The sequence below is a fragment of the Macrotis lagotis genome, chromosome X (assembly GCF_037893015.1).
Source record: "Macrotis lagotis isolate mMagLag1 chromosome X, bilby.v1.9.chrom.fasta, whole genome shotgun sequence".
Classification (NCBI taxonomy): domain Eukaryota; kingdom Metazoa; phylum Chordata; class Mammalia; order Peramelemorphia; family Peramelidae; genus Macrotis; species Macrotis lagotis.
This window is the reverse complement of record NC_133666.1, coordinates 60526361-60553225: the sequence shown is the minus strand read 5'-3', so window position 1 is coordinate 60553225 and position 26865 is coordinate 60526361. Positions and strand designations below refer to the sequence as shown.

General features: G+C 36.6%; 1 protein-coding gene across 3 annotated transcripts in view; it reads left to right on the top strand.

The window, feature by feature from the left end:
* Positions 1–26865, top strand: part of LOC141496806 (uncharacterized) — a 196020-nt gene that overhangs the window by 46187 nt on the left and 122968 nt on the right. For all 3 annotated transcript variants that reach the window (XM_074199399.1, XM_074199400.1, XM_074199398.1), the window contains one exon: positions 11833–12079. The gene's annotated coding sequence lies outside the window, so the exon portion shown is untranslated. The remainder of the gene's footprint in view (positions 1–11832; positions 12080–26865) is intronic.

Sequence of the window (26865 nt, the reverse complement as noted above, 5' to 3'; positions counted from 1 at the left end):
CCCAAGGCCACACAGCTAGGTAATTATTAAGTGTCTGAGACCAGATTTGAACCCAGGTACTCCTGACTCCAGGGCCGGTGCTTTATCCCCTGTGCCACCTACCCACCCAAGATTTTTATATTTGATTCTAGGAGTGATAGGGAGCCACTGCAATATATTGAGTGGAGGTTATAACATGGTTATATTTATACTTTAGAAAGACCAGTGACAATGAAACAGAAAGTATGATGGGGTTAAGAGAGATTTGTGGCAGGGAAACCAAGTACCAGGCTATTGCAGTGGTCTAGAAGTGAGATGATGAGTACCAACACCAGGGTGGTGACAAATATCCACAGAGGAAGGAGATATATAAGGGAGATGCTTAGAAGGTAAAATCAACAGGCTTTGGCAAAAGATTGGATATGGGAGAGATAGTGAAGTGTTGTTGATAATACCTAGGTTTTGTGTCTGGATGAGGAAGAGTTATACCTCCCATAGTAGTAACTAAATTAGGAAGAAGGGAGGATTTTAGGGGTAAAAGGTGGAAATTATGAGCTCAGTTTTTGATGTTGATTTTAAGATATCTATGGGACAACCAGTTTGAGGCATCCCATATACAACTGGAGAAGAAGACTTGAGGTCAGAAGAGAGATTAGAATGAATTAGTAGTTTTAAGAATCACTCATAAAGATGACAATTGAATTAATGGAAGGTGGCAAGATAGCTAAGTGAAATAGCCGTGGCTGAGAAGAGAAGAGGATTGAGACTGACGATTTGGGTACAGCCTTAGTTAGTGGACATGACCTCAATTAAAATTCAGGAAAAGAGACTGAGTGATAGATAGGAAGGATAAGAGATAGCAATGTCACAAAAACCTAGGACAAGAAGTTGGAAGCTAGTTTTATATTCTGCAGAGAGGTCAAGAATGAAGTTTGAAAAAAGGTCACATATTTGTCAGTAAAAAGATCATGAGTAACTTTGGAGAGAACTGCTTTGGTCAAATGAGTTTGGAAGTCAGAAGATAAAGCAAGAAGAGAGTAAGAGGAAAGGAAATGAAAATACCTCTTGCAGATTGACTTCTTAAAGGAGTTTAACTACAAAAGGGAGATAGATGGATCAAATGAGGATGAGGGAGACATGGGCAAGTTTATAAGCAGTAGAGATGCAGCCAGTTGATAATGACAAATTGGAATTAAGTAAGAGTAAACTGGGTGGATATCAACTTCCCAGAGGATATGAATAGAAAGGTATACAGGATAGGTAGGCATCAATCAAATTGTTAATCTCTTTTCATAGGTATTACTTATTTTATAATGTGTTATTGATTCACTGATTATTCAATTCATCATTACTTAATGTCCATTTAGCTGTACTTCTTAAATTATCTATATTAATGTGTTAACTTTAGTAGTATCTGTAAAGGAATATTTCTGCCTTTTTAAATCCATTTATATATCTATGCTAAAAGACAGCCTATTTTTCAAAGGTGCTATATGATGCTAAGAAATATGTATATGTTTTTTTACCTTTTAATTTTTTATTCATTATTTATATTTATTCTCATTTTGTATAAATGTTTTTTATATATTAATAAAATATTCTTTTTTAAGAGTAAATGAAATACCCCCTCCCCCTATAAATATAGACTTGCTTGAGCGATAAAGTAAAGGGGAGAGAAAAAAATTAAAATTAAAAACAATAATAGTAATAATTGTAGGTATGGCCAGGTGGTGCAATGGACTGAGTACCAGCCCTGGAGCCATGAGCACCGAGCCCACATCCGGCCTATACACCCAGCAATCACCCAGCCGTGTGACATGCAAGCCACTGGAACCACACTGCCCTGCAAAAACCAAAAAAAGAAAAAAAAGACCCCAAATAAAATAAAATAGTAATAATAGTAGGGTGGCTGGGTGGCGGACAGAGCATTGGCCCTTGAGCCAGGAGCACCTGGGTCCAAATCTGGCCTGAGACACCCAACGATCACCCTGCTATGTGGCCCCAGGCAGGCCACCCAGCCCCATTTGCCCTGCACCCCCCCAAATAATAATAATAAAAAATGTGTTTGAGTCTTTGTTACAACACCAACAACTCTGTTGGGAGTGGATCACATTTTTTATGATAAGTCCATCACAAAAGTTACTTCCATATTTTTCCACCTTTGCCATTGCTGATCTCAACTCCCTCCTTTCATATTTCTCCACTACCATGTACTATCTTTTCTCTCTCCTTTCACTCTGACTATGCCGTAGGGAAGCTGAGTGGTGCAGCAGACAGATCCCCGGCCCTGGGACCAAGAGGCCCCGAGCCCCCATACCACCCCCTTAAGCCCAGCATCCACCTGGCCCTATGGTCCAGGACAGGCCATCCAATCCCAGCCCCTTGCAAGAAGTTAAAAAAGAAAATGTGTTATATCTGACCACTCTCCCCCCATGGTCCATCCTCTCCTCCATCACTCACATCACCCGCCTTCCCCCTGTCCCCCCCTCCTTCTTACTCCAGATGTCTATACCCCATTGAGTATATATGCTGTTTCCTCTCCTAGCCACCTCTGATGACAGTGAAGATTCCCTCATTCCCCCTCGCCTTCCCCCCTTCCATATCATTGTAATAGATCATTGTAATAAAGAAAAATCTTATTATGTGTAATATCTTGGCATATTCCCCTTCTCCTTTTTCTTTCTCCCATTACATTTCCCTTTTTTCTATTGACTCCATTTTACACCATATTTTATCTTCAAATTCAGCTTTCTGCTGTGCTTCAACTATAAAAGCTCCATCTACCTGCTCTAATAACTGGGAAGGTTCATATGAGTATTATCAGTGTCATTTTTCTATACTGGAATAAATGCAGTTCATCATCATTAAGTCCCTCATATTTTCCCCCTCTCCTTCAATCTCCATGCTTCACCTGAGTCCTGTATCTGAAGATCAAACCTTCTGTTCTGCTCTGGCCATTCCAACAGGAACATTTGAAATTCCCCTGGTTCATTGAAAGTCCATCTTTTTCCCTGAAAGAGGACATTCAGCCTTGCTGGGTAGTTGATTCTTGGCTGCATTCTAAGCTCTTTTGACTTCCAGTATATTATATTCCAAGCCCTATGACCTTTTAATGTAGTTGCTGCTAAGTCCTGTGTGATCATGACTGCAGCTCCACGATATTTGAACTGTGTCCTTCTGGCTGCTTTTAATATTTTCTCTTTGACTTGGGAGTTCTGGAATTTGGCTATAATATTCCTAGGGGATGATTTTTTGAGATCTCTTTCTCGGGGGGATGTATGGATTCTCTCCATTTCTATTTTGCCCTCTGTGTCTAGAATATCAGGGAAATTTTCCTGTAGTAATTCTTTGAAAATGATGTCAAGGCTCTTTTCCTGATCATGAGTTTCAGGTATTCCAATAATTTTTAAATTATCTTTCCTAAGTCTGTTTTCCATATCAGTTGTTTTTTCAATGAGATGTTTCACATTTTCTTCTAATTTTTCATTTTTTTGGTTTTGAAGTATTGATTCCTAGTTTCTGGTAAACTCATCAATCTCCCTGAGTTCTATTCTTTGTCTGTAGGATTTGTTCTCAGAGAGTTTTCTTATCTCTTTTTCCATCTGGCCAATTTTGATTTTTAAAGCATTCTTCTCCTCAATAACTTTTTGAACGGATTTATCCATTTGACCTAAGCTGGTTTTTAGCATGCTATTTTCTTCAGCATTTTTTTTGGATTTCCTTGACTAGGCTGCTGACTTCATTTTCATGTTTTTCCTGCATCTCCTTTCTTTTCCCAGTTTTTCTTCTAACTCCCTCATTTGATTTTCAAAGTTTTTTTGAGCTCTGTCATAGCCTGAGCCCAATTTCTGTTTTTCTTGGAGTCTTTAGATGCAGGAGCTTGTGCTTCCTCATCTTCAGACTGAGTATTTTGATCCTTCTTGGGCTCATATGCAAAATATTTCTCAATGATGTTCCACTTGTTTCTCTGCTTGCTCATTTTCCCAGGCTGGGCCTGGTTTTGGGGTGTTTCCTGAGCTTTTGTGACACTCCCACAAGGGTCTCAGTGTGTGAGGCTCTGTCCTCCCTCCTGGTCTGTGAATGAATATATGCGCCCCCCTCTGCCATGGGGCTGAGGTGGAGAGGGCCCCTACTGTTATATGGGGGCCTCGACTGAGATCAGGATCTGAATGTGTTCAGATCCCCAGAGTCCTGTTCCAGGGGCAGAGGGCAGAGCTCTGCATTTTCTCTCTCTTCACTGCCCTCCCTAGGTTCAATGGGCTCATGCCCTGGGGGCTCCTTCTTACTGGCTCTGCCTGCTTCTGTTTCCTGGAACTCCTGTGAGGGCCAAGCTGCTCTCTATGTGCCCTGAGGGCTGGGCTTCACATGCTCCCTCTAGCAGAGGTCCCCCACTGTTCCCCCATTTGTGCCTGGTGCTCTCCTGGGGCTTAGCTCAGGAAACTCCCTTGCTGCTGTGAACCGGGCTCCCAGCGCTTGCGGCCTCCAGGAGTCTGAAGTTCTTTTACTCTGGCAGGCCGCCCCTCCAACCCCGGGGAGCAGAGCCTTTCTGTTCTTTTCCAGGTTACCTTGAGTAGGAGAACTGCCTCACTGGGTCCCTCTGTGGGTTCTGTCTCTCGAAAATTTAGTTAGAGTACTTAGCTTATGAGTTTTATGAGAGCGCGCCTAAGAGACATTCTGTTCTTGTCACCATCTTGGCTCCGCCTCAAAATATGTATATGTTTAATGTTCTCATTATGAAGAATGACCTATGAGTCATTCAACTCTTGCTTCTACAGGAATATGTTAAATTATTTGTTTGGATATTTGTTTATATTTTTGTTCAACTTATTTAGTTCTCAGAATAAAATAATTACAGTATAATATGGAATTACTCTGTTACAGTATCTTTTTCTCAATTGATTACTTTTTCCTTTATGAATTTAGATACAGGGTCCATGTATATGAGTTTAAAATATTACTGTATCATTGTATATGTTTCCCTTAATAAGGGTATAGTTTTTATGTTCATTTCTTATTTTCATAAAAATTTTAATTTTTGCTTTGTCTGATAGTACATTTGCAAATTCTACTGCTTTGGAATTGCCCAATATATAGTAAATTTTGTTGTGGCCTCTCATTCTTATTCTGTATGTAATATGTCTATATTTATGGATGTAGTTTTGGTAGGCAGAAAATTGTGATGTTTGGTTTTCTTATCTCTTCTGCAATTTACTTTCATGTTATTGGATGTTTAATCTGTTTTTATATTTAAGATTATGATGACTAGATTTATAATTTTCTTTAATTTCTTACTCTCTTACCAGTCAAGTTAGCACTTTAACCCTGAAATTACTTTTGCTTCTATTATTTTTCTTCTTCCTCTGCTCCTAACACCTCCCCACCCTATTCTCTTCATGAGTTATTGAATTTATTTAAATTGTTAATATTTCTTACTATCAGTTATATATGTTCCCTTATAAAGCTTCCTTCTTTTAGCCTAGATTAGGGTGTCACTCTTCCATCATTTCCCTTTTCCCATCTGACTTTTTTCCTAAGGACCATTGTTTTTCTGTCTGTTCTTTCCCAGAAGTGTTCATTTGCTTTTTTCCTTTTTATTTTTGTCTCCAGTTAAATTATTGTATATTCTACTTGACCATTTCTGTGGGAAACGTATACATTTTCTTTGTACTTCTGAATCCCTCATATAAAGAAATACTTCTGGGAACTTCCATCCTAGTCTCATATTCATTCATTTGTAGAGCTAACCCCATCTTCCCTCTGTTTTCTTAATTGTTCTTTTTTATGGGACCTATCTTCTTACACGTTATACCCCATGTTCTATTCTGTAACCCAGCAATCCTATTCTTTTTTCTGTTCCTCAAATAATCCATCTCCTGACTCCAAGCAATTTTACAAGTTATCCCTCATGCTTGAAATGTTCTCTTCTTTTTATTTACCCTCTGAATTCCCTGGATTTTCTAAATTCCAACTAAAATCTTAATTTTTACAATAAAAATTTACATATCAGGTAGTGTGTTATGATAGAAAGCATTCTGTGTCCTACGTTATGAGTCTTTTTTCTGTTCACCTGCCCTTCCTATGATCATATACCATCCTAAGAGCAGTACATCTTACATCTCAGCCTGTTTCCCTTTTGCCATCCTGAATGCCCACCATCCCTGGGAGAGTCCATTTGTTTTCTCTTTTGAAATAATATGCAGTCCTGAGAATCACAATCTTTGCTTAGGGAAAATGGACTCCTTAGATGCTCATTTTCTCTATTTCAATCCCATTATATAGCTGCTATCTCTCCAACACACACCTGATGGATCATTTTTTGTGTGTAACCCTTTCATTTCCCTTTAGAGAAGAAACCAGACAGCTATTTTCCCACTCCACCTTAGCCTCACTCCTCAGTTGCTCTTACCCTATCCCTTCACTCCCCCCAGTTTTGCTGAGAGACTGAAGAAATTAGTATCCCTCTTTTGTTAATGTGCAGGCTGACTAGAAAGGAATGACTGAATATTCATTAAATATATATTATGAATGTGCTCAGCACTCTGCTAAGCTCCAGGGATATAAATAGAAAAGTCAGATAGTGCTTGCTTTCAAGGAGTTCATATTCTATAGGATGGAACATATACAGAAGGTTTTGACTACAAGTCAGATAATAATGTCCCATAGTCCTTAAGGAGCAGTCGCAAAACAAATGGTTATGGCTCCTCTTCAATGTTATTTCTCTCTATGAAAACATGTCAGTTTCTATTGTTAAAACATTTGACAGTGCCAAGAACTTTGGCATCTAGAGCAGAGTTTTCTTGGTTTTCAGTATCTGTGGTTTCTAAGACATCAGAGCCTGCAGTACCTGTGGAGGTAGTTGCAAGATTGCATTTCACAGAAGTTGAGACCTCACTGGGAATAGGCCTTGTGGTCTGGAGGATTGGAGGACCAGTTGATTACTGGGTATTATTAGTGATCAAGAGGACGATGGGTTCTTCCACAGAGGTTGCATTCCTCAATGATGGCTGCAGGCACCAGGATAAACGCAGGACTGGTGGTCTGGGGGGAATTGCTATTCCTAATTTTTGAGGTCCAAGATTCTAGACAATGGCAATGTCTATAAGAATCTGAGGGGAAGTATAGTCAAGATGACAATGGTAGTTTGACTTGCCTGGTACATGATTTCTTTAGTCACTTCCTCAAAATACCTTGCTCTGTGTGAGTGGCTTGCCTGCTCCATGGTGGGGGGTACTGACTGGACTGTTCTCCATCTCTGCTTCCCTGGATGATGGCTACAATGGATTGGAGGAAAGGGCTATAGTATGGAGGGTACTATTATTTCTATGACCCTTGTACTTGCCTCCCCATCAGTGATAGTTGGTCAGTACTTGATGGTGGTAGTGGTGACTACATCTCAAACTTCACTTTGGCTCTTGCCTTCCCTCTTCCCACTGAAATGAATTTCTGTTGTATCTACTCCACATTCAAAATTTCGGTTCACTTATAGGAAAGCATAGGTAGGGTATGAGGATTATTAATTCAGTTTTTCATTCTTCCCTTCTCTCGACTAAAATTTGTAACCTCAGAGTTCCTTGATCCTTGTGTCCCTTGATGATCCCTCTTTGTTCTTTCTTTTAGCCTTCAATCAGATTTCTTTTCATTAATTTTTAATATGGACTTGTCTTGCTCTCAGTACTTGATAAAATTGATTCCTTGATTTAGTTTTTGTTCCTTTGTTTGATGAAATCAGTTTTTCCTCTCCTGGGACCATATCATTCCCTAGAACATATAGTTCTCTGAAAGGGCTACAATGTCTTTTGTTAGTCTTTTGTTTTTTGTTTTCTGTCTGATGAAATAATGCCTATCATAACTTTGACTTATTAGTGTTCTGAGAGCTTGCATGGAAATTTAGAACTCTTTTATCTTTAATGTTGATACATTAAAGAAACATTTGAGCCATGAACTCTAGGCTGATTTTTCCAGAAGAGATCCTGGGTGGGGGCAAAATGAACAGAATTTGTATTTTGGAGAACTCTGGATGGTAGAATGAGCCAAAGATCAATTTGGAGCCATTTCAAATAGATCTATGTAAAATTAGAGTATTGCTTTTGGGCAGTGAGGTTCCATTTGTTCTTCTATTTGGAATACCTTTTTTTTCTTTTTCTGATTGTTGATTTTTTTTTGCCTGTCTCTTAAAGCCCTACTTAAATATCTTTTTCATAAAGTGTTCTCTTATCTTTCTGGTCACTAAGCCCTTGGAGCTCATAAGGTACTTTCCTTTATACTTCTTTGATGCACTTATATAACACTGTGTTATAGTTGTCAGTATTAGTATCTTTCCTCTCATAAACTTGAGGACTGGATCTTATTGGGATTTTCTTTCTCTCTTAGTGCCTGTCATGTCCTGGCATATAATGGGCACTTAATAAATGTTCTATGAATGAATGAGTCCTGTTCTCTATTTCCAGACCTATATTTGGAGCTTTTACATCTTGCTCAGAAATCCAGAGAAAGACTTCAAGCCATCTCTCCAGATTCACGGAACATCCTTCCTCCTGTATTTGTGGTGCAGTTAAAGTGATCTTCTCTCTGTTCCTCACTTACAATATTCCATCTCTTATTTCCTTGTTTCTTTGCCTTGGCTATCTCTAACCCTAAATGGGAGCCCAGTGTTGTCTCCATTTCATAGAATCTCCCTCTTCTTTTGAGGTGCAGTTTATCCCAATTTCCAACATGACCACCCCTCTCATCTGCTCGAACTTCTCTCCCAAACTATCTTGTATTTAACTGTTTTGTATTATAATTATTCATGTACTTCCAGTATCTCCCATTAGAATATAAGCACCTTGTGAGTAGGTATTGTTTCATTCTTTGCTTTGGTATATTCTATGTCAGGCCAGCTGGCATTCCTCACCTATTGCTGCATAAAGTATTCCCATCTTTGGGCTGTTCAGTTATGAGTTTGGGGGAGGGAGGATAAGTCTCCCTTGTTCTTGCCAATGGAGAATCATGTGTACTAATATCATCAATAAGGGAAGAATCTACTAAAATTTGAGACCTTCTGACTTCACAATATCTAGCACAGCGCTGAGAAACTCATATTTGTTTATTAGGTTTGGAGTCCTGCCAAGCCAAATAGCTAGCATATCTTCTGACCCTCCAGAGATTTATACTCATGGATTGTTCTGTCCCAAGAAAATAGCTCAGTTCCTCTCCTCCATCCCGTCAGTGTAGTTGGGGAAGGAGAAGGAGGGAAAGAATGAGAGACAGAGACAGAGAGAGGTTTGTCAGGTTTAAAATAATTAATAAATATGATGGTAACCTAAATTTTAAATGTATAATGCTGAATAAATTCTAAATTATACAATAAAAACTGAGTAAATTTTGTATGAGTTTGATCAACAATTACTAAAGAAAATAACATCTGATAGCTAAATTAAAGGTTCCCCTGAAAAAAAAAGTCCACAAATTATCCCAAGTAGTTGCGAATTTTAAACAGATTAACTCTACTTCTGTTGTCATCTTAAAAAGATAACTGTTTTTCCTGCTTAAGGTCAACAATTAGCAATGACAATAATATATAAAATAGTCCAAAAACATAAAGTAGTATTATATTTGCTTTTAATTTTGTTATTCTACTTATCTGATGGCATCACTATGAAAATAACACCCAGTTTAATATTATTGATGCCCAGGATCTTTTTGACATAAATTAAAAGGTAATGCATAATGTGATGTAAACTAAGACTTATATTTTGCCAATGGACATTTTTCACTTTCATGCTAATAACGTTTGTGTTTTCATGTGTGGGAATCGATAACTCCTGAATTTCTCTTCCTAATTGCAGTATTTATTTATACATTTAGGTAAATAAACAGTCTTGTGACTAAAGGACGCAGGATAAAATTTGCTTAGGTGAAATGCTTTTGGTGGGGATTAATTAGAATGGCTCATGTATACTAGCAATAGTGTTAGCATTGTTAAAACAAATTTGTTATATGTTTTGTTTTTACATAATCTCTAAATCTCAATGTAGTGCCTTCCTGCTACATGCCATCCCTTCTTTTTTTTAAAGATTTTATTTATTTTGAGTTTTACAATTTTTCCCCTAAACTTACTTCCCTCCCCTCCACCTCCCACAAATGGCAATTTGCCAGTCTTTACATTGTTTCCATGGTATACATTGATGCCAATTGAATGTGATGAGAGAGAAAGCATATCCTTAAGGAAGACACAAAGTATAAGAGAAAGCAAGATAAGACAATAAGATATCAGTTTTTTTCTAAATTAAAGGTAATAGTCCTTGGTCTTTGTTCAAACTCCACAGTTCTTTCTCTGGATACAGATGGTATTCTTCATTGCAGACAGCCCCAAACTGTCCCTGATTGTTGCACTGATTGAATGAGCAAGTCCATCAAGGTTGATCTGTGTTGCTGTTAGGATATATAATGTTTTTCTGGTTCTGCTCATCTCACTCAGCATCTTCATGCAAATCCCTCCAGGCTTCCCTGAATTCCCATCCCTCCTGGTTTCTAATAGAACAATAGTGTTCCATGACATACATATACCACAGTTTGCTAAGCCATTCCCCAGTTGAAGGACATTTACTTGATTTCCAATTCTTTGCCATCACAAACAGGGCTGTTATGAATATTTTTGTACAAGTGATGTTTTAACCCTTTTTCATCATCTCTTCAATGTATAGACCCAGTAGTGATATTGTTGAATCAAAGGGTATGCTCATTTTTGTTGTCCTTTGGGCATAGTTCCAAATTTCTCTCCAGAAGTGTTGGATGAGTTCACAGCTCCACTAACAGTGTAGTAGTGTCCCAGATTTCCCACAACCCTTCCAACGATGATCATTAATCTTTTTGTTCCTATTGGCCAGGCTGAGAGGTGTGAGGTCGTACCTCAGGGAAGCTTTAATTTGCATTTCTCTAATAAGTAATGATTTAGAGCAATTTTTCATATGACTGTGAATTGCTGTGATCTCCTCATCTGTAAGTTGCCTTTGCATATCCTTTGACTATTTATCATTTGGGGAATGGATGCCATCCCTTCTAATAAGAAGAAAAATAAGGGAAAAATTAGTTCAGCAAAACTAACTATCAAACTCACATTATCTGTGGTCCCTCATGGTCCCTCAAATGCTGCAAATAAGGGAGGGAAATACCTTTACATCTCTATTCTTCAGGAACATCCTTGGTGATTACAATTTCATAGCATTCAGATTCACTTGTTCTATTGTGGTTATTCTTTCCTACGAGTTCAGCTACAGTTGTTATGCATCTGACCCAAAATTACTTTTTTTGTTTTACTGGTTGGAGGGCGAAAGGGATTTGGAGAAAACCTAATCTGCTAATTTGTTAATCCTGTGATCTGGAAAGTAATAGCATTTTAAAGCCCTTAAATGTGTACTTTACCTCTTCCCCCATCTTTACATTCATTTTAAAGCTATACCAAATAGAATTGCAATAAAATTCATAACTCTGAATTGATTTTAATCATTTAGTGCATTAATAAGTTGCTTAAATTGTTATCTATCAACATATATATTACTGACCATTATAAAAAATGGTATAAGGAAACTCTAGAAGAATACTCTTTGGTTGCCAGAAAGAGACGGAATTTTGATCGGCGATCAAGAAGAACATACTTTTTGACCTAAAGCCTTTCTCTTTCAATTACATTCACTAAACAATTTTATTGACAAACATGGCACTGTCTAAGGAGGCTCAAAGTTTGGCTAAAACATAATCAAGTCCCTTTTGGAAGAAGGCTTTCCTGTATCCAGATATTATGTTTCTCTAATAGACTTCCAAGTAAGAAAGTATTAAGTTGAATCTTCTTTTTGTTTTTGTTTTCCCCTACAGTAAAGGTGTTTGCTGCCTCAGTGTGATAGCAGGTGATTCTAACTCTCCAAAGCTGTGCCCAGGTACTTCCACACTGCAGATTTGAATGGATGCCTGGTGGCCAACTGATGACCGGGGGGCCATCCTAGTGAAGGTTGAAGAGGTTGAACACTAAGCTGAGAATGGGGGATTCAGAAATAGCAACTCATGCTGACTGTCCTGCTAAGACAGAGAGAAGGTGGATTCATCAGCGGGTTTCTTGAAAGAGGTAAGTTTTAAGAATGGGAGATGGTTGTGATTTTGTAGGGAGGTAGAGCATAAAAGAGAGAGCTTCACTGAATTTAAATAATTTCAGATTTAAAACCTTTTTTGATCTTCTGCTATTTGACGATGAGTGTATTTAGAAAATTCTAATGATGAAAAAATTGATAATTTAAAAAATTGAAGATGTTTAGAGATGAAGAGAAATAATTTCTAAAAGAGAGAGAAAATTGATTTAGATGAGTATGACCCAGTTTTATCTCCTGTTTGAACATATTGTCTGTACATATGTTTTTTCCTCCTACTAAATCAAACACTGGAATATAGGGGATTTTGAGAATCCTGCCTGCCTAAGCTCCAGATGCCATTCACATTCCAGAGAATCAAAGGTGTCCTGTTGAGCAGTCTTGTGTGAATGAGAATAAAGTCTTGAATAAATTGCTCACAAAATCCATACTAAACTAAGCCCTGTATGGCTCCCAGTGGTCACATTTGTCTTAGACACAAATCTTCACAATGCTCCACTGACCTTTGGGACCTCCCACACCTCAGTAAATGGGTCACCAGGGGCACTTGTCTTTAAAACACAAATACAAGCATACATACATAGGGTACCTAGGAATTCAAGCTGTCATATCATCTCTATCACATGTGTCAATGGAATCATAATTATTACTAGACTTGTGGGTTTATCTACTTTTAAGATCTTTGAGAACTCAGAGTCTTTAACTATCATGTCAGCTAGTCTTTAGCATGCATGCTCTTATAATCCCACTATTAATTGTCCTCAACAGGAATCTACCTCAAAGAAATGAGTTCAATTTCCTTGCTAGCCAGTCTAAACGAATAGCAAGAGTTTTGGAGTATTGTGAAAGATCGACTCTCTTTCGGCAGAGATTAAAATAAAATCTTCAGTATTTTCATTTTATGATAGTGAACTCTGTAGATACATTTGAACATTGAATCTCACAGTAATGGACAGAGAATGTGTCAATTACATCTTGGTTACCTGCTGCTATATTTTAATTTAGTTGTATCTTAATATATTTAAGTCTTTTAATAATATCTCATTTAATAAACAAAGGATTAGAAATATTTCTCCATATGTATTTGTAGTCTCATTGCTAAAGGACTTATGTTAAGAATAGCCTTCAGTTATTACTCATTTTTTTTCATTTTTAGGATGATTTATTAACTTCCTAAATGTGCAGTAACTGAAGCACCTTAGTAAGAAAGGCTGTTAAAATTATTTTAATTATCCTCTCTCTGTTTTTTATTACTTTACAACATGTGTGGAAATGTTTTTGTTCAAGGAGTCTTCTCAAATAGAAATGAATTTTTTAGCCCTAGAAGGAGCAAGCTAAGAAACAGCAGAGGAAATGATCTTTAACACCCCACAGAAACTGGTAACCAATTACTCCTTATCTTTTTTTTTATTTTTTATTTTTTTATTAAAGATTTTATTTGAGTTTCAATTTTTGTTTCCAAACTAACTCTAGCTAAGAAGGAATAAGTAGCAAGGGAAAAAACCACCAAAACTCTAGTTTAATGCTCTCCTTATCATGGGAAGGTGGAGGTAGAGTAGATTAAACACAATATAGGGAGGCCCAAGATCAGGGTCTATTCCTGGGGCAGCCTATATTCTATTTATGATTTTGCACATTCCCATTAAGCCCTTTCAGTGTCCCTCTTTAAAACAGGGATGATCATAATATCTTATCTCACAAGGTTGTTGTGAAGATCCCATGAGATCAAGTTTGGAAGGTATCTTAATAAACTTGAATGTGCTTTTTAAATGTAAACTATACTATTCTTAAATGAGAACTTTCACATTTAAATTTTTGAGTTCTTTTGAGAAAAAGTCATGGAATATCACAATCTCTGAGGAGAGAAACCTGCTAGTCACCTATAGGTCAGTGGTGAGGATATGTCTCAAGCATCAATGAGCTAAAGAATATTACTGATCATGAGTTGCATACATAAATGTACAACCAAAAACGGGGTATAAGTTGGTTACATTACAGATTCTTTGAAATACTTTGATACAGTTGCTGAGGAAACATATACAGAATTATACACAGAAGACATATCATATATTCCAGTGAAACTAGTATAGAATCAGGAGATCTGGGTTTTGGACTATACAAATTAAATCTTATGCCTCATTTTTCTCACTTGTAAAATGTATTTAATACCTGCCCCACTTACCTTACAGGGTTGTCGTGAAGCTCCACTTTGCTAATAAATGTTAAAGCATTTGAAAACATTGCATTGATATCTTATTTTTCTATCATTATTTCCAAATATATTTCTTTCCCTTCCTCTGCCTAATGAGCCTTCTCTTGTAACAAAGAATAAAAAAGGAAAAAAAAATCCAGTCAAACAAAACTAATGAACACCACCGACAAAGTCAAACATGCGAAGGTCAACACCCATATTACCCATCCTGTGTAAAGAAAGGAGGAAGAGACATTTTTTCATCTCTTCTTTGAGTCAGACTTGGTTATTACAATTATACAGCATTCTATAAAGTGATTTTCTTCTCTGACAGCCCTCTTGTAAAACAAAGACTGTCCTCTGTCTGTGATGATTAATAGATTCTGTCTACAGGTAAGGGTATAGAAGTTTTCTTTAGAAGTTTCTGCTAGATTTTTTATTCTGTACTCATTTGTACCAGCCCATCTTCCAGAGATTCAAAACATTCAGAATGGGGTAGGAAAAAGAATGTCCAATTTGAAGTCAGATGTTATGTGAGTTTGAATTCAATCTCTGGTACCAGCTTTGTAAAGATCAGAAAGTCTCTTGTTCTGTCTGAGCCTCAGTTTCACATATGAGGCAGCTGGGGTTCATTTACTCTTCATTTCTCTTCCTTGACATTGGTTAGGACCTTATTTTGCCTTGACATTGGTTAGGACCTTATTGTGCCTGAGGAATGATGAACAATCATTTTTTTTTCACCTCATTCCTTTTCAGTTTATTCTTATGCACCATCTTTTGCAATGGTTTCTGACACCCTCATTCAAAATTTGGAAACCAAGAACACATTGGGTAGGAAAACAGATAGCATGGTATATGGAAAAGACACTCTGGATTGGAAGTCCTTGCTTCAAATTACACTTGGATTACTTCCTGCTCATGGGACCATGTGCAAGTCATTTAACCTGACCTTCAGATAAGTTACTTGACATGTAAAATAGAATACCACTTGACTTCATTGGTGGTTGTGATAATGAAATGAAAATATATGTAAACTATCTTGCTAACTTTAAAACACTACAATTCTTATTTTTCCTTATTTGCTAGATGAAGAAAACATACAAAGTCATACAGTACATCAGAACCATAGTATCATAGCTTTAAACTTCAAAGTCATCTTGCCCAACTTTATTTTGCCAATGATGAAACTGAGGCATAGAGAGGACAAGATACTTGCCCAAATTTGCATATGTAGCAAGTGATGAATTTGAGATTAATACTCTGACTAAATATGGCACTCTTTCAACTGCATCATGCTTTCATATCAAGGTTACCTGATCCCTGTGGAATCTAATGACTTCCCCTCACTAAACAAATCCATTTGTACCAAGGAGATACAGGGGTATATGCTCATTGTTTCTTGACAGATTTCTCTATTAATTAGAACAAGATACCCCATACAAAATGGAAACTGATCCTTTTACATTTTTACAGTATCAAAGCTGACTTAGCAAGTTTCTGCTAAGCAAATTTTAGATTTCTTTGTGTGAAATGAAGTATTTCCTCCATTAGTGAGTGTTTCATAGGGAAAGATATTTTTAATTTTCAGGAATATTTCTGTAATGATCATTGTTTTTAAAAATCAGAAACAGAATCATAAAAGTGCTAAGATGTACTTCAAACTGTTTAGCATGTTAAAAGAAAAGAAAACCTTCCCTAATAGAGTTTTAGATAGTGTCTAGGAAAAGAAACAAGAGAATGTGATAAATCCATATCTGGATTACATTACAATGAGTTATAGTGGATTTTGTTTCATTATAACACTTTTCCTGACCCTCTCTTATTTTGCATGACCCAACATAAATTTTGTGGTTTTAAGAAATGTGGCTTTACAAGGATTCAAAGTAAAGGCAGATGGAATTTCTGTTCTGCATTTCCAAATGAGATTAGATGAGGTTTGGTTGCAGTCAATAAAACTCTTACTCTTACTCTGACACTCACCCCCATGTTGTGCAGATGAATGTGACATGTACCTTATTTTTCACTGGTAATTAATGCATTTAATTCCAAGGGAGTGGTAAGATATAAATTATAGAGTAACTGGTTATTATCCAGTCCTTTATGGCACCTGTAAACAAGCACCAGATGAGAAAGGAAATGTTAGTCAAACTTTTTTTTTTGGTTGCTATAATTCCTTCATAATTTTTCTAGATCTTTTATTATAGAAACTCCAACCAATAGTGTTGTCTTCTGAAGATAATAGCTAATTGATAGACTAAAGGAAGAACTGACCCAGTTGTTAAACTTAATCCTTCCAAAGTTATATACTTTAAAACTTTGAGAAACAGCATATTATACTTATATTTAGAAACTCATGTAGTGTGGTATGCCCATGAGTAAGCTAAATAAGGAAACCTAAGATAAAGAGGGAAATAGTAAGAAAGCCCTTAGTTAACACTGATGAGTTCAAGTCTGGAAAACACCTTGGATCCAGAGTCAAAAAACCGTGGTTCATATCCTACCCCCAATGCTTACCACTGGAATGATTTTGTGCCAGTCATTTATCATTTCTGAGCCTTGGTTTTCTCATTTGAAAAATGAATGAATTGGGCAAGATGGCCTTTGAGGTTCCTTCTAGCTGTTGATGTGAAGGTACTAGAAAAATTGGTATATATATATATATATATATATATATATATGTATATATATGTATGTATAATTACTCAGTCATTGCTAATGATCTTTGAAAGATAATGGAAAATGGAAGAGATATGCAAGAAAAGAGAAGAAGAAATACTGTCTTGATTGTGGAAAAAAATTTGGCATACAAATGGTCATTGGGACTAACAGTAATTCTATGGTGCATCTAAGGAGGGCATCCTGGGCATTCACCTCCTCTTTTCCCAATAGGCTTCATCATTAGGTAAGAGGAAATCAACTCTGAAAGTTACATCTCCTAAGTACTAAGTACTCCATGCCCCTTTGACTGCTTCCTCCTTCTTGTTGGGGAGGGTTGATGGTAGATATCTGGAAACTCCTCTCAGATCATCCACCATTTAATATGGTGAGCAAGGTATTCATCCCACCATTTTCCACCTGGTTGCTCTTCTGACCTTCATTATCTCCAGAAACTCATTGTCCTGTAAAAAGAAATCAACTCTGTAACTCATTCTTCCTCAGCTTATTTCTTACCTCAACTGCAGATGCCCTGGCAGCCCCAAACCTAATATTCTCTTTCCTCCACTTTTCAATTTCTTTTTTCTGTATTTGTAGATTGGTAGCTCTTTGGTGGTAGAGATTGTCTTATGCCTTTCATTGTATCCTCAGTACTTAGCACATTGCCTAGAGTAATAGGCACTTAATCTTTGTATTTTGACTCTGACTGACTCAATTAAAAGGATGGCTAGTGAATCTATAAAGAAGGAAACAATTATCACTTAGTGCCAGTATGGCTTAATTAAGAATGCCATGCCAGACTAATTGCATTTTGTTTCTTGACAAGTTTATGAGAGAGGTAGATTAAGGGTAGGTGGTAAATTTAATATATCTATCTTTTATCAATGCATTTGAAGTCATTCTTACTCTTCTTGGGGAAAAGAGGGAGCTATTGGGGGCTAGAAAATACAGTTTGGTGAATTCAAAAGTGGTTGACATGTCCAATTCTAATAAGATGTAAGCTCCTTAAAAGGCAGGGACTATTTAGTTTGATTTGTGTGTAGTCATTAGTATCTATCTAGCACAGATCTTGACCCATAAGAAACACAGACTAAATGTTTATTGAATTGAATTAAATACAAGGTACAATCATTAAAGGCTCCATGACACCTTGGAAGGATGTCTCCAAAGGACTTTCCCAGTGATCTGTTCTTGGCCCTCTGCTGTTAAGAGTTTTTGTTGCTGAACTGGATAAATGTGTAGATACGTTTATCAGACTTGCATATGACACAGACCTTGTAGGAATAGCTAGCACACTAGATAAGAGAGTGAAGATACAAAAAGATCGTAACAGGATAGAGTGTTAACCCAAATCAAATGAGATGAAATTTGACAAAGTAAGATGTAGAATCTTAAGCTTGGGTTTGAAAAAAATCAGTTTCACAAGAACAAAATAGGGAGCCATTGCTAAATTGTTAGTCTGAAAATGATTTGGGAGTTTTAGTGGATTGAAAATTCATTAATAGTGAAAAGTGTAATATGGTAAGTCAATAAAGCTAAAGAAATGCTAGGATTCATCAAGAAATGCATAGCATACAAGAATAAGAAGGTAATGTTCCAACAGTGTTCTTAACTGATCAGACCATTCTGGAGGATTGTGTTCAGTTCTGGACAACACATTTGATGGCCATTGAATAACTAGAGAATGTACAGAGGAAAGCAGTCATAATGGTGTAGGGTTTTGAGGTCTTGTCAAAAGATCTAATTAAGCCTCAAGCAGAGGTCCCTTAGGGAGAAGACGTGCTACCCCAAGTAGATGAAGCACTACCTTATAGAGGAAGAGTTATCTTTTGTTTTTCTCAGTCTCTTAGGGTAGAATTTGCTACATTGAAAGAAGGCTGAGAAAAGGGCACATTTAGGCTTCATATAAGGTGAAAATGTCCTAAAAATGAGAACTGGTGCAAAGGAGAATTTATTGCCTGGAGAGGTGGTGGACCCTCTACCACCTTTCTGGTGGCCTTTGTGCAGAGATTTGGCTGTGCTGCCTAACATTTGGAGTCTGTTGGATGGAGCCATTCAGGTACCAGTTAGATTAAGTGGTCTCTGAGGGTCTTTTCTGCCCTGAGATTCTAGAATATCATCTTGCCAAGCAGACTGCTTTACTGTGCTGACACAGTTGAGTTAACAGGGCACACCAGGAGCCAGTAGCAGTAGGGAACCGAGGGAGATATTCCTCAGGGGAACCTTGAGGACTACAATCTGTGGTACATTTCAGGTGTCCTCCAGTTAGCACTTGTGCCCATTCTGTGAAGCATCTGGTAACAGAAGCATTTAACAAGAAAACTAATGAACAGAAACCACAAGGTCTGGGCAGTCTGCTATATGATTTATGAAGAAAAAAATGGGTGGGGACAATGAACCCAGGGAATTTTTCGGAGCCTCAGCCTACATATGTATGGCATGATATGACAACACATTCTAAAGGAAGAAAACCCGCAGTGGAATCATATTCCATGTATTTGAAAAACATGTGTCTGAGAATTTTCCTGCTCTTGGCTTGTCCGCGATGGAGATGTAAGAGCCAAGATTTCCTCAACATGACACAAAACTTATGCATTATAGTCTCAGAAACCTGTGGGAACCACACTGTGGCTACAGTGGAATCTAAGAGAAATCTTGAAACTTTTTTGAAAATTAGGATTGTGCTGAAGTCCTAGTTCAATCATGCATAAAGGAAGGCAGCTGCTTTTAGGAGGCAAGGAAATAATGAATGAATAATGCCTATTATCTCTTTATATATTCCTATGAAGTCTGGGTGAGCCCCTGCCCTGCCTCGGAAACCTCACTTTTTCCATGTTCCCTTCTGTGACTTTGGAACCCAAAACTTCAGGGAGAGAGATATTAGAAGGATTTCTCTCCTTTTCTCTACAATTCCCAAGACTACTTTGCCTTTCCTTAAAAAAAAAAGTTTACTGAACTTGACCAAAAGATCTGTGTCATGGCCCTATGTAAAATGGTTCACATAAGTGGGTAAATGTACAGTTAGCAATGAGGATATCCTGACTCATCTCTAGAGAGAGGAAACTTTATCACAGTATTTTTTGTTCTTGCCACTATATTGGCAAGGTGAAGATCTGACTAGTTTGTCAGCCACGATGTCTTCAGTGAGACAAAGTAAGATTCTTACATGGAAGGAGAAAAGGACTTTTGTTTCTAAAAAGAAAACCAAATCTAGACCTCTTCTTGCTAGCCCACGTGGCAATTTACAAAAAAAAAAAGTTGAACCTTTAACCAAGCAACATTCCCTAGTGAATTTTATTATAGTAACTTGTGAAAAAGTTGCACTACTTCATCCAGGTTTGCTGTTTAGGTAAAAATACCAATTTGTTCTTTTTTTCACTAAATGAATCTAAATGGTTGGCTTGTTTCAGTCCAATCTAATGGTTAGGGATAGGGGATGAAGCTTATGATTTCATCAGTATAGAGAAGACATGGAAATTCCTATGAACACAGATTAGAACATTCTCTGCAATTCCTCATGGTCTTGACTTTTTTTGTTGAATGAAAACTGTCACATTGCATTTGTGACCTAGGGAAAATAATTTCCCTTTTCTGGGTCTATATGCCTATATTTAAAACAGGTAGAGTTGGACCAAGTCAAAAGTTCTAAAAACATAATTGGTTCATTTTATAAGCCTATATATTTTATGCATTTAAAAGCATTATTCCAAGAAGTCATTAGACTTCACCAGAATATCAAAGTGTTTAAGAATACCTGGTTTAGATGGTCTCTAAAGCCCCTTCCAACTTAAACAGTGTCTGCTTCTGTGGTTTGCCTCATCTTTCTGGAGGATTCACAGAAACAATTGTCAAACTATTCTCCTGTTGGCAAATTTTATGTTTCTTCTGTTATTAGGATTTTCATGATCCAAATTCTCCTATGGTAGAAAAAATGGTGAGATTGCTTATCTTAGAATGGTGATAATAGAAAAATGCAGGGAAGAGAGGGAAGGACAGAGGGAGGGGGGGGGAGAGAGAGAGAGAGAGAGAGACTGACTTTAATTACAAGGGACTGACAATTACTTGTGGACTTTTTCCCCCTAAATGAAGAAAACAATTAATTTTCCCTTTCAAATTATATCATTGTCCTATGAGAAAAGTACCATGCTAATGAATATGATGTTTTGCCATGTTTCATAAACCACTGAAATCATTTATTTCTGTCTGTATCTAATGAGATAGAGTTCACTGTTAGATGTGGACTCCCGACTCTCTCATAGGCAAATATGAACTGTTCCAGGACTATTGATTACTTTACCATTCAGTTCTTCATCAAGCTTACAAAATTGGCTCATCATTCCCTATCTTACTCCTTACTTCTCTCGGCATTTGTCAATAAACTATTTGGGTTGAACTTTGGAAATAAACCTAACACAGAAAAGCTAGAAGTGGCAATTTTGGTTTTAATTTCCAGATACTTGATAGCCATTCAACCATGAAAATAACCACTGACTCACAATCAAAGGATTAAGGAAAATCTAAACAGAACAAAGGAAAATGGAGTAGTATTCTTAGAAGAAGCAACAACTACTCACGTTCCTATGCTTTAAAGTCTCCAAAGTGCTTCTCAGAACAGTCCTGTGAGCAAGGAAATGAAATTATTATGGTCTCCATTTTAGAGATGTGGAGACTAAGTAACTGAAAACTCTAATAAATTTCTCAAGGTTTTACTGCTAGAATATATGTGGAGTTGAATTCAACCCTTGGTATTCTGATTCTTAAAGTTGTAAAATATGAGAATCTCAAAACTGGAAGAGGCCTCAGTTATTCTCTAGTCCAGAACACACCTGAATATCACCTAAAGTTGTTATCCTCATTTAAAGATTATTTATTGATATTCATTAATATTTAGAATATAATTATGTAGTATGAATATTACATAGTAAAAATAAGCAAACAGTATACTGTGTTGCCTCTCACTAAATATACTTTTTATTTCTATTTTGTTCTTTTTAAATTACAAAATGGGTTGAGGAAGAGGGAAGGGTAGGCCAAGAGAGATATGGTCGAAGAGAACGCAGCATTGTGGTTAGGTATCAGAGGAGTCACACATGTATGATATGAGGAGAGCCCAATGATTTTAGAAATTCTTTACTAGTCTTTTCATTTGTTCAATTCAGTTCAGCAATTCATTAAGCATAAACTATATCTTAGACTCTGTCCAAGCTACTAAGGATACCCTGAAAGAAATAAAGCAATCATTGCTTTCATGTCACTCACCTTCTGGAAGTAAATACATTATATTGTAAATAAGCAAATGTAGAATCTATGCCAAATAGTTTTGGAGTGGACCTAGCTAAAAACTTGGAGAACTAGGGGATAATAAAGGCATTCCATTGAATGTGTTGCTTGAGTTGAGTCTTGAATGGAGGTTGGGAGGGAGAAAGTTCAAGGCACAAGGGTCATGCAAAGGCCCAGAGGCAGGAAATGGTATTTCATGTCACAGGAGCAGGGCACACTTCCCAGTTAAGCACAGCTTATCAAAGGCTACATGAATTTCCACAGTAGTAAATCACTAGCTAAGGCTAGTGATAAGGCTTATAGAGAGGTACTCTATTCTACATAATGTTGAAATGGAGAAGAGATGACTGATGGACTTTAGGAAGCTGTTGAACATTGGATCATCATTTACTCCATGCCATTTCCCATGAAAACACAGAATGGCCAATGTAATATCAGCAGTTATACTTCATTTCCACTGGATCACTTCAAGGCATCTGGAACCACCATTATCTCAGGTTCAGATAAGGAACCTCAAGTTGGAAATGATTGTTAGATGTTGATTGTTTTATTTGGGTTATTAACAGAGAGAGTTAGTATCTGGCTCGGTTCCAGACTTCACAGTCTTTCTGAAGCGACGCCCCTTTGTTTCTTAATAAACATACCTTCACGTGCCTCTTTCGCCAGCAGTGTAAAATGACATGCAACTATTCCTCCTCCTCCTCTCCTTTCTGCTACTATCCTTTATTAGGGATCTTCATACTATGACCATATATTTCTTGATGGGATGAATAAGTAAATCCCCACATAAGGTTTTTCTTTGTCATAGCGACTATTTTCTCTGGTATTTCCAGAATTCTCAGGTCAATGTGATTGTGACCAATGAGGCATTTCTCATTCAATTAATGAGTAATCCAAGGACGTCCTTTTTCTGTGTGATAATTTGGGTTCAGGTGATTACATAAACTTGTTTTATTTGATCTTATTTTGAAGCACTGGAACAGAGACTATTGGCTTTTTTAAGGCAATCCCTTCAAGTAATTATTGCAGCACCCTAAATGCCTGAGGATATTTTCCCCCCAAAGTTTTTCCAGCAATTGCCCACTCCCATTTATTCAAGCGTATCTGTTGTGAGGAGAACAAAACTTTGCAGTTGTTACTAATTGGACTGTGCAAATGGAGAAGGGAAAGGTGAAAGTTTTATGTGAATTTAGGGAGTGTGCATTTCAGTTACTTAATGACATTTTCTCTCCAGGCTGAGCGAGAGAGAAGCAAGTCCCTAAGCTTCATTATCCCTCTTTAGCTAGGACAGTTAAGTCTTGTCCCTTTTGTCTCTTTGGAACTCACTGCTGAGGAATGTGGGTCACAGAGGGCCAAGGTGGTATTGCTAGGATGTAAAAAAGGGCCCACTTAGCACCAGGCATCAAAGGGAGACCACCAACTCATTGTCCTTGGTTCTCTGGATAGCTATCAGCTTATGCTGACTTGCTAGGGCCAGAACTGTGGGCATCATTGAAAATCCCAGCAGATGATGGACCATGTGGTTTTGTCTTCATATACTATGAATAATTTCTACATAATTCATCAAAAGTCATGATAGGAGTCCATATTTATTCAATACTTTCAAAATAAGGAAGATGTACTCTTTTGACAATTACTGAGTCTCAACCTGTCTTCTCTTAAAACAATAGCAACTTACTGATCCACCATCTTATATTGATTTTTATTATCTTTATTATCCTTGCTGTGTAATTATTTTTAAGAATATTTCCATTTTTAATGAATATCTATAAATGGCCCTTAAGCCTTTATTAGAAAGAGGACTAGTATGGCTCAACCTAATAAAGGCTTTAGTGCCATTTGCAGATATTCATTAAAAGATGAAATAAACTCTGCTTTTCAAAGAAAGGTGAGAGAGAGAGAGAGAGAGAGAGAGAGAGAGATCCAATCTGCATTGCTTGTAAATTTAAGGATGAATATGTGTATACAAGTCAGTTAAAAGTCATTTGACAGTTATTTCAATAAAAATAAATTTCTCATGGGAAGAATAGTCTTTGAAAATCATCCAGCAGGCTTATGAAATACTGCATTAACCTTGCAACTACCTCTATAATCCAGATCCAAGCAGTGTCATGCTAGAAAAAAAAACACTAGGTATATATTCCTAGGAACTGGGTCCAAGATTCAGTTCTGCCCCTTAATAACTGAATGAACTTGGAAAAAATTACTTTGCCAAACTCAAGCTTAATTTCCTCATGTGTAGAACAAAGGAGCTGGATTCAAAGAGCTTTTGGCTACCTTCCAGTTCTAAATTTATAATCCTCTGGCCTTGTCAATCTTCTCCTGGTAGTTTCCACCGTTGACTTTATATTCTCTTCAGACTGAACTTAATATTGTGTCTCTTGCTTCTGTGCATTGGTATAAGTCATTCCTCCTACATTTTACTTTCTCTGGGCTGTATTGTCAGTTTTTCTGTTAATTCCCTGTGGCAAGGGAACCAGGGTGGCATGCCTAGATAAAACATTGTTTTAGTTTTGACTATGTGCAGGCATTGTGCTAAGTGTCACATCTACAAATCCAGGAAAGCAAGGCCATACTTGTCCCCAAGGAGCCTATATTCTAATTGGGGAAATCACAACATAAAGACAAACTGGAAAAGAGTGAACTATACTTTCCTAATGCAGTTCAAAATTACATGAGTTTTTTTGAATACCATATTGTTGGCTTGTATTGAGCTTTGAGTCAACTATAACTGCTCAGTCTTTTTCATAATCCTGTCTTGTCATGCTTTTCCTATCAGATTTTTTTTTAAAAAATTTAAATATGTATCTTTAAACTTCTCCCTATTCAATTTCAGTTTATCCTATTTGACAACTTTCTAGACCTTCATATTATTGGGTCCTGACTAATCATCTGGGAAGAACTAGGAGTTCTTTCATCTGCAAATTTGAATAATATGTCATCTATACTTTTATCCAAGTCATTAATTAAAACACTAGCTAAGAACCAAGTATAGATTCCTGTGACACTTCATAGCTGCTTCATTCCAAATTGACATTTAAATAACTAAAAATTACACTTTACAACCAACCATTCATTTAGGTCAGAGTACACCTAACTTTATTATCATGTCCCTCCATCTTTCCTTCTTTTCCTTTTTTCATCATTAATCTTTTTATTTGTCCTTTTGTGGATTTATTAGTCAGACTCTCATTACTTAGGCTACATTTAAGTCTGCATCTTCTGATTTGTTAATTACCTTTTGTATTATTTTTGGTTCATAAAATACATTTGATTCTTCTAATTTTTATATCTATGTTTTATGCCATATAGCTCATGATCAATTATTCTTTTTTATTTTTTATTTTATTTTTTTCATTTATTAAAGGTTTTATTTGAGTTTTACAATTTTTCCCCAATCTTACTTCCCTCCCCCCCCCCCCATGGAAAGCAATCTGTCAGTCTTTACTTTGTTTCCATGTTGTACATTGTTCCAAATTGAGTGTGATGAGAGAGAAATCATATCCTTAAGGATGAAACAAAAAGTTTATGAGATAACAAGAACATACAATAAGATATCTGTTTTGTTTTCTAAATTAAAGGGAATAGTCCTTGAACTTTTTTAAAACTCCATGGCTCTTTACCTGGATACAGATGGTATTCTCCATCGCAGACAACCCAAAATTGTCCCTGATTGTTGCACTGATAGAATGAGCGAGTCCATCAAGGTTGATGATCAGTTGTTCTAAAGGTAGTATATGATATTGAAAAATATATATTAAAAAAATTTTTAACTCTTCCTGTTTTTCAAATAGAGTTTTTAAACAGTATTTTAGATCTTTTTGTTTACTTTCTCTTAGATTTATTCAGCTTTAAAAATGTTAAAAGCTAAAATTATTGTATATTTATGTCTTTTTTAATTTAGGTAGCTATTCCTTTAAAAACTTGACACTATGAAATTTTATGCTTACATGTTTAATAATAATCATTTCATTGTCTATGGTATCTTTAAGCATAATAGTTTTTGGTTTTCTCTTTCTGTGAATTTTTATTTTTGCCTTATCTGAAATAATGCTTATGATACCTGCTTTTTTGACAAAGGTATAGAGGAAACTTGAATCAGAATAAATTTTGACCTAGTCCATGATATTTTCTCTATATGTATTGATTTTGATATATGTTATTTAGCATGTTGATAGTTTTTGCAGAACTGATGGAAAAATCTTGTGCCACTAAGCTTTTCCTTTTCTTAATCAGTACATCATAATCTTTAGCACTACTTTTTAAATTCCTCTGGCAGTATTATTTTGAGAGATCTAGGGAGGTTCTGTGTCATGTCCTGGATAATATGCCCTTGGAATATTATCAGCTTTTATAGTGTTATCAACTTGACAAATTACTATCTTAGTAGCCCTCATCCTCTACCTGGGCTGACCCTTATTGGGTTTCATCTTACTTGACAACAACTGGGTAACCAGTTTCACTTCTTTGTCCATGAAGCTACTTTCTCGTTAGAAGGTCATATTCCTTTCTCTTTGGGAAAAATACTCCATATCTGTTGCTTAGTTTGAAGTGGGGCATACTGTCACCTCTACCATTTCAATCTTCAGGGGAATGGACTCAAATTTTAACTTGTTTCTGATATAGCTCCTCTATAGTTCA